The sequence below is a fragment of the Microcebus murinus genome, chromosome 12, assembly GCF_040939455.1.
Source record: "Microcebus murinus isolate Inina chromosome 12, M.murinus_Inina_mat1.0, whole genome shotgun sequence".
Taxonomy (NCBI): domain Eukaryota; kingdom Metazoa; phylum Chordata; class Mammalia; order Primates; family Cheirogaleidae; genus Microcebus; species Microcebus murinus.
In genome coordinates, this window is record NC_134115.1 from 68,522,552 (window position 1) to 68,540,020 (window position 17,469).

A 17,469-nucleotide genomic window follows, 5' to 3' on the forward strand; every position below is an offset into this window, starting at 1 on the left:
CTAGAAAGTAGGTAGTTCTAGAAACATGATAACTTTCATGAATAGTTTATGACCATTCAGGGCTTCTCTGTAGAAGACGCTACAACCTGCTTTGAAAGTAAACCTCAACTTGTCTTAAAGGTACAGTGCCTTAAAACTGATATCTGAGTCTCCCATCTTCTCTTCCACTTCCACGGAGTGGCTCAGACTTATTTGGGGGAGCCACGCCCAGTTAACTCAAATGCTTTGAACACTGCAGTGAAAGGTCAAGGCGGAGATCAATCCCCATGAGAGCCAGTTAGGTTAGTTCTGTCTCAATGCCACATCTCTGCTTCCAGCCTCAGGCAACTCTCTGGGGGAATAAATGCCATTAATCAGAAGGGCACCAGGGAAGTTCATGTGGACTGAGCAACAAAAATCCACTCTTTGTCTTGGGAAGGATCTCAAAGCTCATGATGAATCAGCAGCATGTCCCTTTCATGAAGACAGCATAGAATTTGGGGTTTATAAAAGAGCATCTCCATTTTGTTTCTCTCCAAAAAGATAACAGATTTGATATCTAATATAATTATTTAATCTATACTATGATTATTTAGTGATGCTGCCTTGATCTTTGAGCTTCTTAAATTCAATAACTTTGAGTTTCTCCTCTTACACTCAAGTACAGACTAGATATAGATATTTCCCAGATGAGAAGATTACAGATTATTCTGCATTGCCCAATTAATCTGATTCTATTTTATTACATTTTCTAAAATGCTTTCACTCTTTTCTGAGCTATCATGAAACACGTTTTTGTTTTGTTTTGTTGTGGTCTTCTAGGCAAAAATATAACCTTAAGGATCCCAAGTGAACTTGCCTTGATTTGACCTGGAGAGGTGACACTTTGGGCATTTTCTGTGTCACCACATCTTTCTTCTTCTCACTTTGCTCACCTCTGTTTGGTGAAGTGAGCTTCATCTGGTATTTTATGGCCTGAGCGGTTAACTCTTCTGATTCTGAACAAAGGACTATACTTCATTCTGACAATTTGTACCCTCCAGGCTTTCCTCATGAGTGGTTCCTTCTCAACCTCTTTGGAGAATGATGGCAAAAGTCTATTTATTCAGCACTCCTCATGAGTGAAGGCTCTTCCAACCTATAAATAAAACAAATTTAACTTTTACAGGGTTACTAATGTAATGGAGAGAGAAATAAGTGGGCTTCTGCCTGCTGGCTGCAGGGATCAGGCCAAGGATTTTCACAAAGGAGCCCAGGACTCATCAACGTATGGAGAGTCTTTTATTATGACAAGAACTTAGTAATAATAATAATAATAATTCCTTTCTTGTTGCAGACTTCCTTACTAAAAAGGAAGAATGTTGAAATTGACCTTACTCGGACAAAATGGTGGTTGAAGGATTTATGGTCTCTTATAACATTTCAAACTGGGGCAGAATATCCCAAGAATAAGCACTCTGGGGAAAAGTCCTATTAATGCTTTGACTGTCTTTTAATTGGACATTTGCCACATGCCTATTGGTAGGTTTAAGTTATTACACTGGGACAGCCAAGGTGACACAAAAATAAATATAAACACTATTTCTCTCCTTTAATATAATTCATTAATGAAGTCAGTCATGGCTTTAATTTTTTAAAAAATGTTTATAAATGTCAAAATGGCATTTTGTAACACTATATGACAGAAGTATTAGTACTACATTGTAGAGGATGGAAGGCAAGGTGGTATGAAATGTAGAGGACATTCGGAATCAGAAGGACCTGGGTTCAAATTTTGGCTTAGTCTTTCCTAGCTGAGTTAGCTTGGGAAACTTCTTCTAAGAAATGAAGATAATAATAACTACTTCTTAAGGTTGCTGTGAAAAGTATAGAACAAGTGTATCAACACTCAACAGAATGTGCTCAAAAACGCACTTCCCTTTTCCTTCACCTAAAAATAAAGTTTTATCATACAGTTTAAATTTGGGGGATTCAAGAAGGGTTATGAAAAGAGATAGCATTTTAGTAGGGGAATGGGGGGGTTGCCTAACATATCAGGTCAATTTTCTGAAAAGAGAAATGGGAAGACAGATAATTCAGAGGAAAGAGTTTGCATAATCAAAGACGAAAATAGTGATGCCTCTTCATAATATGTTAAGAATTGGGGTAGACACAATCATAGGAAGAAGGATGGCTTCAGCAAAGGCCAGAGACTTAGGTGACAATTGCATATGAAGATATATGGAATAAAATGCATAAAGTAGATAGGGTAGGAGAAATCAGGATGAGGGGATGAATTAACATTTATTGGGTGCCTTATATGTACTAAGCGTTGCACTACCTGCTTTATCCACCTTACTTCAATTAGTGCTTATGACAATCCTGAGATGTGGATATTATCAGTTCCTCAATAGACTCAGAGAGTTTCAATTATATACTTAAGATCAAACAGTTAGTAGAGGGCAGAGGCAGAATTCAAATGCAAGCTTATGTTACTACACATCCTATTCATTCATTAAGCCTTTCAGGAAAACCAATTTACTGATCCTTGTAATCATTTAAGAAGATGATAGAGGACTGAAATAGGGGACTAGCCAAAACAAAAATGGAGAAGAGGGGATGAGTGGATGGATGGATAAATGGATAGATGGATGGATAAATAAATGCGAAAATGGATAAAAAGATGGATATACGGATAGACAGTGGATGAATGGATGGTTGCAGGAGGCATTATGGAGGTGAGATCAATGCATGAAGGAACTAGAAGAAAGAGGAATTAAATATAACTTCTGGTGCCAGAACATCTAGCAAAATCTGACAGTATTAATGAAGACAAACACAGGAAGAAGGAACAAGTTACTAAAAAAAAAGGGAAGAATTCAGTGCTATGACTCAGAATAAAAATTTCATGGGAACTCTCTGCTAACGCATTGCTCAATCTGAATATGCTCATTGGATGATCTGCATAGACCGGTAAGCCACCTTGTTCCAGGGGAAGGATGGACAGGCAGACTGGCCTTCCACCTGCATGGAGAAATTTGAGCCAAGACTCACATAACTCACCATCATGTTCACATCTGGATTCTGATAGGGTGGTCAATTAGTGAAAAATAAGAACATAAATTCTTCAAGTGTTTGGCAAGCAAGAAAACCCGTTTATTTCTCTTTCCTTTTAAACCCTGTGTTGGTGTCATTTGAAAAAAGATCACATCAAAAACATGCTTGGATTGTGGGGATGTTCTTCCTTTGGAAAACGCTTATCCTTTCTGAAGGGCCAGTTCCAATGTAACCTCCTCTCTGACACCTTCTCCATCAGAATGGATTTCATTGAGTCAGCTCAGTTCAGCTGGAGTTATGTTTCCCGGAATTTCCTTCCCTACATTGTTCCACCTTGGTGTGGGTCATAAGAGACGTTCTGCATGAGTTTTGGAAGCAGAAGCCGTATTCGTTTCCTATGAACAAGGTCAATGCCGGAGCACCTGGCGCTGTTGCAGACCATGTCCACTGTTGCTTACCTGCTGGCATTCCTTGTTGGTCCAGCACAGCAGCCAGACCAGCAGCAACTCCAGCACCCACTGGATCTTCCTTTGGTTTTTGCAACTCCTGGGCAGCTTGTGAATTTAGCTCCATGATAAAAAATACCACTTCTTCTGCAGGACTCAAGCATCATCAAGGCTGGAGACTCAAAGGCAATGGGAGACTGAGGCAGATTCCAGGCCATCCTCCATCCTCACGGGCTCCAGTTTGTCCTTGTTCTCTCCCCACTTCACATCAATCTTCCTTACCTGTCTGTCCAACTGACTTTAGGCTCCAGAACTCGTTGCAAAGATGGACCTGGTTAGGAAACTATGGCCCTCATGGTAAATCCAGCCCACTGGCTGTTTTTGTAAATAAAGTTTTATGGGAACGCAGCCATACTCACATCTTTATAAATTGTTTAGGGCTGCTTCTGTGCTACAGAGATTGTATGTCCCCTAAAGCCTAATATATTTATTATCTGGTCTTTTACAGATAAGGTTTGCCAAATCTAGGCAAAAATCTATAGCCATACATAGATTGTTAAACCAACTCCCACGATCGTGTAAGATCAATCTTCTCTCTCTCTCTGCCTCTCTCTCTCTTTCTCTCTCTCTCATATATATATATATATATACATACACACACACACACACGTAACATATTGCATGTATGTAGGCATGCATATGTATATATGCTCATGTGTATATTAATACATATATTTATCAGTTGTTTCATTTCTCTGATCAAGCCCTGATTATTACACAATCTCTACTCCATCTATTACTTGCAAAGCAAGAAAATTGAATGCCTTCCTCTCTGTGTTGCCGCAGTATTTTGCTATTATAGCTCTTGACATATTGGATTGTAATTGGTTTGTATCTCTATTCATGTAGTCTCTTTTACCAAATAATGAAATCTTAGAAGCCCCCTTTCTCCAAACACAGTGTTTGATAAAGATTAATCAAATGAGTGAATAAGTAAATGAGTAAGAAAGTGAGTAAATGAATAAATGTAGAAAAGGACAAAGGGATGTTTCTTTTCCTTTGGCATTTCTAGCTTCTGCAAATCCCCATGGCTGCATACCAGCACACAGATCCAGAGCTTGGCAGAGCGATGTTTAACTGTGGACAGCTCTGACTAGGCCACACTCTCTGCTTTGGTGCTGGCACAGCCTACTCAGTGTGGCGGGCCATGGAGCCCCTTCCCAGGGCTATGGTGTCCTTCACCCCTCAACAGGAACCGAGTCCAGTTCTGGGAAGGCAAGGCTCTGCTTTGACAGCGTTGATTGAAGGCAGATGCCCTCCAGTCACTGCAGTGGTGGTGGCCCGCTGCCACAGCTGCTGCAGGAGAGAGGGTGGGTGACGGGGGAAGGGCCCTGGCATGTGGAAAGAACCTGGACTTTGTCAAGCATGTTCATTCTCATGGCCTTGGTTGGAACTTATGATGGGTAAGGACATGGAGGAGATCTCAGTGAGAACTAGGGTTCCTCCATGACCTTGGGCAAGTCACGTGACCTCTTTGTGTTTCAGTTTCTCTGCCTGCCAAGCCCTGAAGCACTATGATTTTGTGATTAAGAACTCAACATCAAATTGATGGCTTGTGACTCCTCCATATATAGGTTTTCTCTGCCCCTGTTGCCTCTTAAAAAGAGGCCTCTTCAGGGAGAAGAATGGGGAGGAGGTACATGATAAACTGGAATTTACTACACTGAAAAATATTGTTGTAAATAAAAATGAATGTAACTCTCATTTATTGAGCACTTATGTGCCAATATCTCCACTAGGCATTTTAAGTGTGTTATCTTAAGGAAATTAGTAGAAGATTGCTACTGCCTTTAGAAACTGAATTGTGTGTGTGTGTGTGTGTGTGCATATGCATGCATCTTAGAAGATTCTCCATATGGTGTAGGAACAGACAATTCAAATACTGTGTTAAATTTTTCTCACTGCTCTAAGTCATACATGCCTTTTCTGCATGTATGCGTGCATGTCTCCATTATTAATTTTTAACAGCAATAATACGAATCACACTATGGAAATCATAATATTTATTGAGTACCTACCATGTATCAGGCACTGTGCTAAGCTCTCTACCTTCATATGATTTCATTTAATCTTCTATCAACTTCCCATAAAGGGTATTATCCTTATGATACTGTGGAAAAATCAGAGGATTGGAGAGGCTAAGGGACTTGCCTGAGGTCACACAGCCAGGGAGCGACAGCCTAAATTCAATCTCAAGATTGTCTAACTCTGAAGTCAATGTTACTTGTCCTATGGTGAGCTGTCCCTCATTGCAGTGTGTCTGGGAAGAATCACATTATCCTAGTGATACATGGATGCCCGTAATGCCTTGATGCTAATCCTATGAGCAAGGTCTTTGTTACCATCTTAGCAGGTAGACCTGTGGCTACAACCATGGCCAGACATTTCCAGAGTGACATTACTTGCCTGTAACACCACAGAAAAAAGATTCTTTATTGAGCCAGTGTCAAAGCTGCAAGGGACTCAGGGTGCAGGACCTGTGGTTTTCCAGGTGAGGACATTGAACCTAGCAAAGAGAGCTGCTTGTCCAAGTTTACCCCACGGTGGAGCTTAAATCCTGGTCTCTCTATCTGCCAGCTCGTCTTTTTACCCACTGCCACTGGCTCCCCTGTACTTCCACTTTCTCCAGAAATTTTAATTGAATACGCGAATGTGTGCATGTGTGCATGTGCGTATGTGTGTGTATGACAGAGAAAGAAAAAGATCACAGTAGAGGGTTGGCAGGGAGGAGACCAGGTTGGGGAAGAACGGCAGAAAGACTAGTATCTTTTAAAGCCAAGATATAGCATTTTTAATGGCAGGGCAAGAAAAGCAACATCTTCATGATGGCGTCCCATGGTGGATTGAAGTGGAAACAGCCTTCCAGTGTTTTTCTGAGGCTTTCTGCCACTGCTTTGCAAACCCTAGAATTGAGAAAAACAATTAATGAACACCCTGGTGCTTTGGAGGTAGCAAAGACAAAGCAATTGTGTCCCAGGGAGCTGGAGCTGAGGCTGCCACTTCATTTCCTTTCCCATGGGAAATCGGAGCGTCACCAGCTTTGAGGAGCCTCTGTGATCCTCCGAGTCTGTCTCTCTGCCCCTCTCCCCTGAATGCATTTAGAATCTAATGATTCTTCTCCTGGAATGAATTGAAGTGATCCGTCGCACACACCCCACTTCAATCAGTAGGGATTTGTCAGTGTGAACCCCCCAAAAGGGTAGGCAGTCAGAGCATGTGACAAAGGAAGATATCAGAGTACCCCAGATTCTAACCCTCGGATATAATAAATAACATTAGAGATGGGGCTGGGGGTGGGCAGGGAAAAGATGCATCATTCACTTTCATTGAGGTCACACTGCCCTTCTCTGCTCTTTTCAGAGAAAAGCTTTTTTTTTTTTTATACATGCACGCCACACTCGCTCACGCATGCACGCTCCCTGCGAGAAGCCAACAAAGCATTTTGGTCATCTACAGGCCACTCGGCTTCTTCAGAGTTGAGTAAGATTAAAAAAGCCCGACACCTCCAATATTCCTCAGCAACGGTTTATGTACCTGCATTGACAGATGAAAAAAGGGCTTGGGGAGATATTAAAAAACATGTATGTATATGATGAGTGGGGAGAGAGGGTGCAAAGATGTGATACAGCTAAATGTCTCTCTGCATTTTTTGGCATCTTTTTGTTTCAGGCCCATGATGGTGGTGCATTGGAAGGGTTCTGGAATTTCAGAACACAAAGTAACAGTTTTAAATAATGAGAGAAGATTCCACATGGAACGCTCATCTGGCTGTGGCAGCCTGTGACTGAATGAGAGAAAAGTGCCCTAGAAGCTATTCATTACGAATTCACTGGAAGCTCTCAAACGAGGCTGGCAGAAGCTGAAATTGAAGTGGTCTCTGACCTAATTTTCTTCTGCATGAAACATCTGCATCAAGGCTCTCTTTGATGTATTCCACTTGGCTCTGTCTACAGGATTGTACCACATGGACTCGGTGTTGCCTCCTTATTGAAAGACATTTCAAGCCTATGCAAGGTAATGCAATGTTACTGTTACCCAAGCTAATCACTCAATGTGCTCCTAAAATAGAAACAATAGCAGTTCAGAGACAATGTTGTCTGCTAGCTGTTCCTGCAGCTTGGGCTCCTGGCTTTCCAACTTAGATCTGTGGTATTCGCCTCATGTAATTCTAAAACAAAGGAGGGGCGAAGAAGGGCAAAGCTATGCAAGATAATATTGGAGGACCAGCAGCATTAAGTGTGAGAAACTCCATCTTTTTTGGTCCTTCAAACCATTGGCTAGGATTTTGGCACCATTTAAAACCACACAGTACCAAAAGAGGTCTGCCTTAAGAAAGGGAAAAAAATCTCTTGATTTGGGAGTTGCATTTATTCTAAATTCTGATTGACACCCTTAGCTCACAGAAAGAGAGAGAGAGAGAGAGAGAGAGAGAGAGAGAGAGAGAGAGAGAGAGAAAGAGAGACAGAGGTGTGTACTGAATGTTGAGTGTTTTGTGATTCTTTAGTGATCTATGAACTACTTTTAAAAATTGTCTTTCCCTTCTTAAGCTCTCCCAACCTAGGTAGAATGCAGGAGTGAATTTTAAAAAGCAATAATGATAATAATCTTTTTTAAAGCAACTGTAATGAGGCATCTTCTTTATCCTGGCAGAATAGCTCTTGCCTTTCTCCATAAAGGTTTGCTGCACCGTCTTCGTTAATGGTGTGCTGCTGTTCCCCACCATCCCAGCATTATGTGAATAACGGTGATGTCTTTTGTGTCCCACCCCCTGAAGAAGAAACCTTTGAAATTCTAAATGACTGTGCTGCAGGTTTTAATGTCTGCTTCTGAGAATGAATTGAGAAAAGCACACTCACTGAGCAAGATGCAGCATGCCTTTGAAAAGCCTTTCCGCCTGACTCCTCTGTCCCACGAATTTAGATGAATATACATTCTTGTAGATGCCCTCTAGTTCTCTTTATGCCAGGAAAGAATTACAGATGTGATCAACAGCCTCCTTTTGCCAAAATATTTACGTCCCATGGACAAATATGTAGTCACTCCCTTCCTCTCTAGTGCTTTCTAATCAGACAAAGCAATCAGACATGAAGCATTTGGGGACCAGGAGGATCTCTGAGGTCAGTGATGATCTGGTTCTATGATAAGGAAATATGGGAGCATGTATTGTCCTGCCTGTTATGAATCTCCACAAAGAACCCAGGGAGGGCATTACAGATGGGATCACAAGATAAGATCTTTAGTCATCATCAAGAATCAAGGAAGATACTCCTCCTCCTCCAAGAAGTTCTCCCTCATCACCCTTACTGTATTGGGGCATTGGAGGTATAGAAAATGCCAGAGCAACTGTGTTCCCCTCAATCAAAGCACTTAGAATTTCATATTACCTGTCTTCTCTACCAGGCTGTGACTTCGTGAAGGCAGGCGACACATCTTATCTTTGTAGTCACAATATCTGCCACAAGTAGGCTGATCAAGTCATCCCAATTTGCCCAGGACTTTCCTGGGTTTAGCACAGAAAAGTCCAGTGTGGTGGAAATCCCCTCGGTCCTGGGCAAAGCACTGGGTACACAGCAAATGCTCAATAAATGTGTTAGATGACAAATACTACATTGCTTTTATCCTGTGAAGAGGAACCCCTAGAATTAGTTTTGAGGGATTTTCACTACCCATGTTATTTCTCCAGCCAGAAGGTGGTAACCTCAACAAAGCCCGATGTCCCCAGTTGTCACATCCACCAAAAAAGCAATAGACCTGCCAAGTCCTGCAGTCACAGGATCAGAGCCCTGGGCTAGGACAAGAACGTGATGCTGCCTCGTGCAAAATGTTGTTCTGTGCTCTGATTTCCTCAAGAGTACCATAAACAAGAAAGAGTTATCTGGTCACAAAGGCATGAGTCATATCGCTTAGGCAAATGAAATGAGAAAAGAGATTTAAAAAAAAAAAAAGAGGGGAGAGAGAGAGAATCTTCAAGAGGTGAACTGGAGAGAGGAGAGAAAGGTAAAACTCCAAATCACCAGTGCTTAGCTCTCCCGGAAGCCAAGGTTTAACACAGCCTGCAAAGTCTCAGTTTGATCCATCCCAGCTTCTCTCTCTGATCTTATCTCCAGCCACTGCCCCCTCACTCAGCCATGCCCCACTCCAGCCAGAGAAGCCTCCCTGCCACTCCTACACCACATACCCAGGTTACCTCTTGGCCCTTGTACTAAGAGACCCATACTGGAATATTCTCCCCCGTCCACCCTCACTGCCCGCACAGCAATGGAACTTGCTCTCCTCTCTTCATTCAGGCCCTGACTCCGAGATCCTCACCTTAACACCCTGCACAAATGAGCCCCGTCCGTCTCTGTTCATCCCTTAATTGTCTCCACAGCCCTTGCCACCACCAGGCACATCATATGTTCCTTCATGCTCCATCTAGAGCAACACTAATAGTACTTTGTATAACAGCAGCAACATTTTATATCAGTCCCATGTAATCCGGTAGCCACTAGACACGTGGCAATGGAAGTACTTGATGTTCAAGTATTTGAGTACTTGAGATTAACCAGGAAAATTGATGAGTGGTGTTTTTCCCTGGCCGAATTATATCCTCTCCCTAAACCTCAGTTTCCTTATCTGTTAAATGGCAATGTTTACTTCGTCATACTTAAGGGGTCTGTCCCTGAGTGGGTGCCCTATACACTGAGTTCTCCAGTGACACAATAACTTGTGTGTGTGTACGCCTATGGCTATATAGGTAGGAAAGCATCTTGAAAAATGCTAATTTGTGATGCTCTTGCTAGTGATTACTATTTTGGAGAAGTGTGGTGGGTGGGGGGGGTGATTTATTTGCATTACAAAATAATTATTTGCTTAACAAAAGAAACTACAACAATTCTCTCAAAATACCTAACTCCCTGATGCATTTTTAAATAAATCCAGGGTCTTTGCAGCTTCTAGCACAAAGCAAGGCTCCCCCATATTTTCAAGAATGCATTAGGGTAGTCCTTTGCCTTGGTTGCTTTCTCATAACACCTCTTGTTCTAGGATTTTGCTTTGACTTATTAATTACAATCTTGGAAGGCTATCGTATTTATTCTTTCTATTGATTCAACAAATATTTGATTAAATCTAAAGTAGTGCCAACTACTCTTCTGGACACTGGGAATACTTTCACAAAATGAAAAATTAAGTAAGATAATACATGTAAAATTTTAAAATAGTGCCAGGTGCACACTAAGCATTCCATAATATTGGTGGTGGTGATGGTTGTTTTTGTTGCTGTTATTGTATAGAACTTACAAGCTAGTGGAGAAAAAGACAAAAAAAACCCACAAAAACATATATATGATCAGAGTTATCTCCAATACAAAGTGCTCTGGCAAATATAAAACAGGATATAACCTTTAACCTTAGGGGCAGCACTTAAGGCTTGATCCCAAAGTGGTCCTCTATCTGGCCATTGGGTAGTAGGATTTCTGATCCCAATTACAAAAGTAATAAGATTCTATTTCTGGAATACCGTTGAGTCTGCCACAAATGGACTTTTATGAAATTGTCATCAGACCACGTCAAAGGACAAAAACTTGTGATTTCATCTTGTTAGATGAACTATTTTTGCCTACTGGCCAATGAATGTTTAGTAAATGTCTATGGACATAGCCGAAAATAAAAATCAACCAAATGAAGTGATAGGGAGTTTCTGGAGCAGGGGCCCCTTACATTAGTAGGTCGAGGAAGGCAGCTGTTAGGAGGAGGTCCTCTGAGAATGACAAGGAGGAGACAGATCCCATCATCTAAGGGACACAGGGTCAATTCTGTGTAGGGGACGTTTACTGAGAGCAGACTTGGTGCAAATATAACCCTGGAGGCAATGGAGAGAAATGAAGGAGGGTAAGACAAGTGTCTGCCTTCAAGCACTGTACAGTTGGTAGGGGCGTTGAGATGTGCTCCCTAAAGCTCAGGAAGGTAAAGGCTGGAGGAGAAAGCCTGAATAACCTGAGCTGAAATGGAGACCAAGATCTCACTTTCCCATCTCACTTGCCTGCCTCCTTTTTTTCATCTTTCTGCTTCTTCTCCCTTCCCCCTCCAACAATGCCAGCATTCGCCCTGAGCCTCCCCAAGGACAATAGAGGAGCAGCCCTTGATGAGGCTGGAGGATCCTCCTGTCTGCCTCCCAGCACACACTTGCCTTGCTTTGACTTTGCTCTATGGAAAATAAATCACAGCCACTCGATTTCCAGTCCTTGTCCCCAGGGAGCTGAGAGACCTCACCTCCTCCGTGGAGCCTGCTTGTAACAGGGGATTGTCAGGTACAAAGGGAAAACCTTCAGAGACCCGCACCCCGTTTGGAGAGCCAGGAGGGTCAATGGGAATAATTGCTAGCAGTTGAATGTGAGCGACTGTAGAGGGATTGGAAGGAAAAGGTTTCAGGAAGGGAAGAAAGAAAGGGAAGCAAAAAAAAAAAAAAAAAAGCCCTGCCTCCACCCCCTCTCCCCCCAACCTGCATAGTCTGTGCACAGAGGACTGCATGGTGGTCTGGGTCCTTGTAGAACATTTGTGTGCCGGACAATAGCACAGCCTAGCTTCAGATCATCAGCTGCTGTTTTCTGGTTAGCTCTCCCTTTATGTGAGTGCACAATGCAAGCCTTCAGTCACAGTGACTCTTGAGAAATACATCTGGTTTTTTCTTTCAGACTCTCTGAAAAGGTCAGCCTGTCCGTTTCTTAGACGCAAGACACCACCGATTTTTTTTTTCCTCCCTCTGAACTGGAAAGACAGACCTACACCTTTTCTTGCCTCCTGGTACATAATTAGACATGGTGCGGTTCTAGAAGCCAGCCAGCCAGCCAGCCCATCCTCAGCACTCTTTCAAAGACGACAGCCCAGCGTCCTGGCTGCTGGGCTCCTGGTCTGATCACAAAGACTCCACACAGTCTTTGCCCAGCTCTCCACACCCCGGGGTTCTCTGCTCCGTTGTTTTGTTAACTATGACAATGGCTCCCTGCAGCCGGCTCCCCCAACAGGGTTCATGACCGATGGTGCCGTCTCTGGCGGAGGGAAGGCTTGAGAATTTCTGCAAAACAGCAACAACAACAACCAAACCCCACATTTTAATCATTTTCACTCCAGTGATGGTAAAGATTCTTCATGCGCACTGTAACATAATAATAAATGTGCCCATGAGGAAAGAATGATCAGCAGCTGGTGTCTGACAAATTATCTCATTCCAGACAGGCAAACAGTCCACAGTGGGGAGAGGCTGGAGCCTGAAGAGGCAATTTGGCACACGATTGGGGTTTCACCTCTCGGATGATGGAGGTCCAAATGGCCCACCGCGTCTGGGCCTGGGCCTCGGAGGTTTTCTCTGGCTCCCTTGTTCTGCCATCACCTCCCAGAGCGCCTGACAGCCACAGAAAGGGGGATTATTCTCTGGGCTTAGCTAGCTCACCTCTCTCCCCTCCCCCAGGGCACTCATACCCCAGCCACACGGAGCAATTACGGCCCACCACCCCGCCAGGAGCAGCTCGCTGATGCATGGTACCTGCTGTTTCCTCCCCTTGCAGAGCCCTGGCCCCCACGGCACATGCCTGTCCTGGGTTCAAAACCCGTCTAGGTCCGTTCCTTCATTTTGCTAAAGAGTGTTAGTCATTCTTCCAGAAGCTTCTAGCACCTTTTCCTAGTCTTTTTATTACCCTGTTTTGCAGTCATTTGTCTTCTATGAACTTTTTGACAGCAGCCAACATGTGGTTTTAATGAACCTTGAGTGTAAGGTACCTTTCCTTCTATTGGCTTGTTTAATCCTTACAACCCTAACAGGGAAGAATTCTCCTGATTTTACAATGCGGAAATGGAAGATTTATTTATTTCTCATCCTTGGCCCCTTCATGATCCCTGAAGCAGCACGATGGAGCTGGGAAAGCCTGGCCTCCCCCCGCCCCCCACCCACCTCCCAGCAGCCTTGAAGGGCTCACTGGCCACCCAGGGCTCACCTTTGTGTAGCATGAAACACGCTGGATCTGCCGTGCTGGGCTGGGTGGTGGGTGTTAGGAGGTTTCCATGCTTTGTCTATGTTACTCTTTTCGCAGACCTTGTCTGTGATTTTATATTTAATATCAGTTTCCTTCCAGAGTGGGCACTCCATGAGGGTGAGGGCACTGCCTGCCTTGTTGGCACCTACGTTCCCAGTTGCTAAAACATTGCTTGTCACCCTGTAGGAGCTCCAGAATTTTTTTTAATGAATATATGATGAATGAATTGAGCAACAGCAAGATGGGATAACATGGACTGTGTCTAAGCGTGGTTGCAACTATAGCCAACATCTTGCAAAATGAGACTCTGGGATAAGACAGCACCTGCTGAGAACTACAAACATTTTAATAATTATTCCTCGGCTTGCTGACTCAGAGGGATCAGCCCAAAGCCCTCCGTGTGCCTCCTGCTCAGAGTTCCTGTTGGTATATGAGAGGCAACATCACAACAGCATTCCCATCACTGGGGGGGAGCGGGGGAACCGGACTTGAACTTGCTTGCATCTGTCTCTTGAAATCACCTTTAAGAAGCAGCTGTTCAGCAGCATCCCTACTGTGTGCTATGCAGTTACAGACAATGAGAAAATTGTCCCCTGTGTGAGTATACAGACCACGTCTCATTCAATCTCCATGTGAAATACAGTGTCATCATCCCCATTTTATAGGCAAGTAAAACTAAGTCTCTGAATGACTATATAACCTGCCCAAGAGCTTATAGCTTTTAAGGAACAGATCAGAAACTCGATTGCCTTTAATGCAGGCAGAAACTTGAATGCCAGGGTGAGAATATGATATGATTCTATGAAAAATTGTCAAGCAGAAGGTTAATAAATCTCAGTAACCTATGTCGATGAGCATCATTAAGAGACCATATATTGGTAGCTGTACCCTTGAAAAGCAGAACAAAGAAAAAAACATTAAGTTGCAGGCACCTTCGACGGCCATCACAGAACAAGGTGCTGCCATCAACCCATAGCAGGGGGTGGTAAGACATTTGCTTCCAGCAAGTATCTAAGAGTGGGCATAAGCTCCTACCTTGGGCATTTCTTCTGATAAAACCAGAAGGAAGAAAGAAGACATCTAGGTTGGGATATCTGTAAAGAAAATCCAAAAGAAATTATTAGTCTCTTATGTTATATCCCACGATCGAGAACAAAAACCTGGCTTTTGGGTTTCATTCTGTAATAGCTTCCTTTTAGTTTGTGTTTATATTAGACACATAAAAGACCCGCAGTCATCTATTCTCTCCCAGGTTTAAAAATAGCCTTGTCTCCTATTCTTACATTGCAATTTGGAACTAGGAGAGACGAAAGACAAAGAAGAAAATAGTTTCTGGTATTAGATTTCTTGATTGGTTTAAAACAAATATGATTATATTTTTAACAGGAAACCCAAGGGGACCCAGCTTGGTCCACAGCCACAGTTGCTGTGAATAGTAGCTCGAAGACACAGAGGCATAGTTGAAATCTTCATTAAATCTCCCCTCGATGAGAGGAACTCACACTTACATGTGCATTTCCTTTTGCAATGCTGGGTTTGCAAAGATCTTATTTAAATTCCAACTCTTTTTCCTTCCACTGGTTTTTGAAAAACTGGGTTTTCTTATAAGTGAACAGGAATGTTAACAGGACAGGAAGCATCTCTTTCTAGGGTGGCCCTGGTTGAAGTCACATTCTATAAGAGGGAGAGATTACTTTTACTCAGGCACTCAGGTCTCTGGAATGTTATCTGCAGGAGTTCCAAGTTGAGATGGGGAGCCACAAGAATATCTAAGGGGTGCCATAAAATGGAGCTTAGTGAAGCCCGCAAAAGGATTCACTGAGTATTACAGAATATTTATTCTGTGCAGAACTTTCGTTTATTATTGAACTAACCACTTGTGTCTATGCGATGTATGTAATGTCTTATATAACATACAGATAATGATAGATTTTTCCTAAGAGCTTTCAATTCCTTCCCTGAAACCAAAAGCATCCTTAGGCAAATATGGTAAAAAAAAATAAAATAAGATAAAAGTTCCTGGCTGGTCTGAATATCCCATGCACCACTTCTTCACCAAGTGGTTGTTTCTGTTACCACAGGCTACTAACATTGGCCTGTTTTCTTTGGTTGCAACTACAATTGCTCAAAGTTCCCTTGAAGCATCTAGATTTTATCAACAATAATCTTAAGACAGTTTTCTCTTTAATATACTTTCCAGAGTTGCCTAGACTGGGCATATTGATTATTATTCTGGAAAAGGTTTCTCTTTTCGTTTGCTCTTATTTACAACTCTGAAACTCTAATCTAGTTTAGTCCTATAAAAATATAATGAGAATTGTGAATATGAACCACATATGTATTTCAATGTTTCTAGTAGTCACGTCAGAAAGAGTAAGAAAGGAGGAAAAATTAATTTAATATTTTATTTGACTATATATTATAACATCAAACATTATTATATCAGCTTGTAACCAATATATAAAAATCATTAATGAGATGTTTAACATTCATTTTTTTCATCATACTAAGTTTTCAAAATCTGGTGTATAGTTAATACTTTGCAGAAAATCTGAAATGGGACTAGTCACATTGTGCAGAAAATCTGAAACTAGAGTAGTCACATTGTCTGTGTTCAAAAGCCACATGTCGCTAGTGGCTACCAAATTGAACAGCACAGCACCAATCTATTCCAGGGGCTTTGTGTTCTAACCAACTGCTTATGGTAACAGAGAGATTTTCATCTTCTTACATTTTGGTGAGATACATTTTAGTGAGATACTTCCTGATTCAGATCAACCTAAAAATAACTCTCTACTTCCCCACCAAGGAAATGCACCATGACAATTCCTGTGTATTAAACTCCATAATCTTGGCCACCCCAACCTCCTTGTACTATTATTGTTTAATCATTGCATTCATATTTCCCATGTTGAACACAATAATGCAAAAAGTCTTTCCATTTCATAGCTTTCACTGCATAATGTTTTGCTGCTGTTGTTTGTTTTTACTTAGGTGGGATGAGAATGACAAAATAAAAATATTCTTTTACTTTACTATTTCACTTGCTTATTTTCTTTTCCTCTGCCCTTTATTTTTCCTGTGTGTTGAAGACATTATCAAATCCCTTCTTCTGTGGTTTATAGAGTTTCATGCCTTCTCCTCTTCCTGGCAGCCTCCATGTGCAGAATGTCTAATAGATCATCTCTGAGTTTCCTCTCAGCTCCTCTGATACCTGCCTCCCATCCGCAGGTATAGGAGGAGAAGAAAGGACAGAAAGAGTCTCAGCACCAAACGCAGTTGACATGAGGAGTGACAGGAGGTAGAAAGCAGAGGGGAGGAACATGGTAGGGATAAGAGAAGAGAAACCTCAGACAGCAAGGAACGAGTTGGGTATGTGGAGAGCCTAGGAAATGGCTAGTGATTAGGGGGAGAATGGTATGGGACAATCAAAATATACGAATTGTAAAGGTTAAGTGAAATGTTTATTTTATTCCTCTCTCCTCTCCAGTCAGCCTGACTGAATACGATTAACGGGCACACTGCTCGGGCTGCATACTAAAATTAGATGTTAGTTCGACTTCTCGCTCACGGCATTAATGCACACAGGCCTCTTACACACAAATGCCTTTCTCACCAGGCTTAGTCACCTCGCATCCTTCCCCAAAGTTGCGTGTTAAAAAGGAAACAGGGAGCTTTTGTTCGGCTGGCCTGCCTGTGCAAGTCGGAGCCTTGTGGTGGGGTGGGGGAATGTACCAGATTAGAGCCATCGTCCCTGAGGCTGAGTCCAGGGGAGCCTTGCAACTGTGGGCCAGACATTTGCCTCACCCAACCACAGTTTCCTCATCTGCCAAAGGGACATGCACATGCACATCTCTTCTTTACCTATCTTCCAAGGATTTGGGAGAAAATAAGTACGATCATGCACAGGGAAGTACTTAAAATGTCTTAAGTCTTAC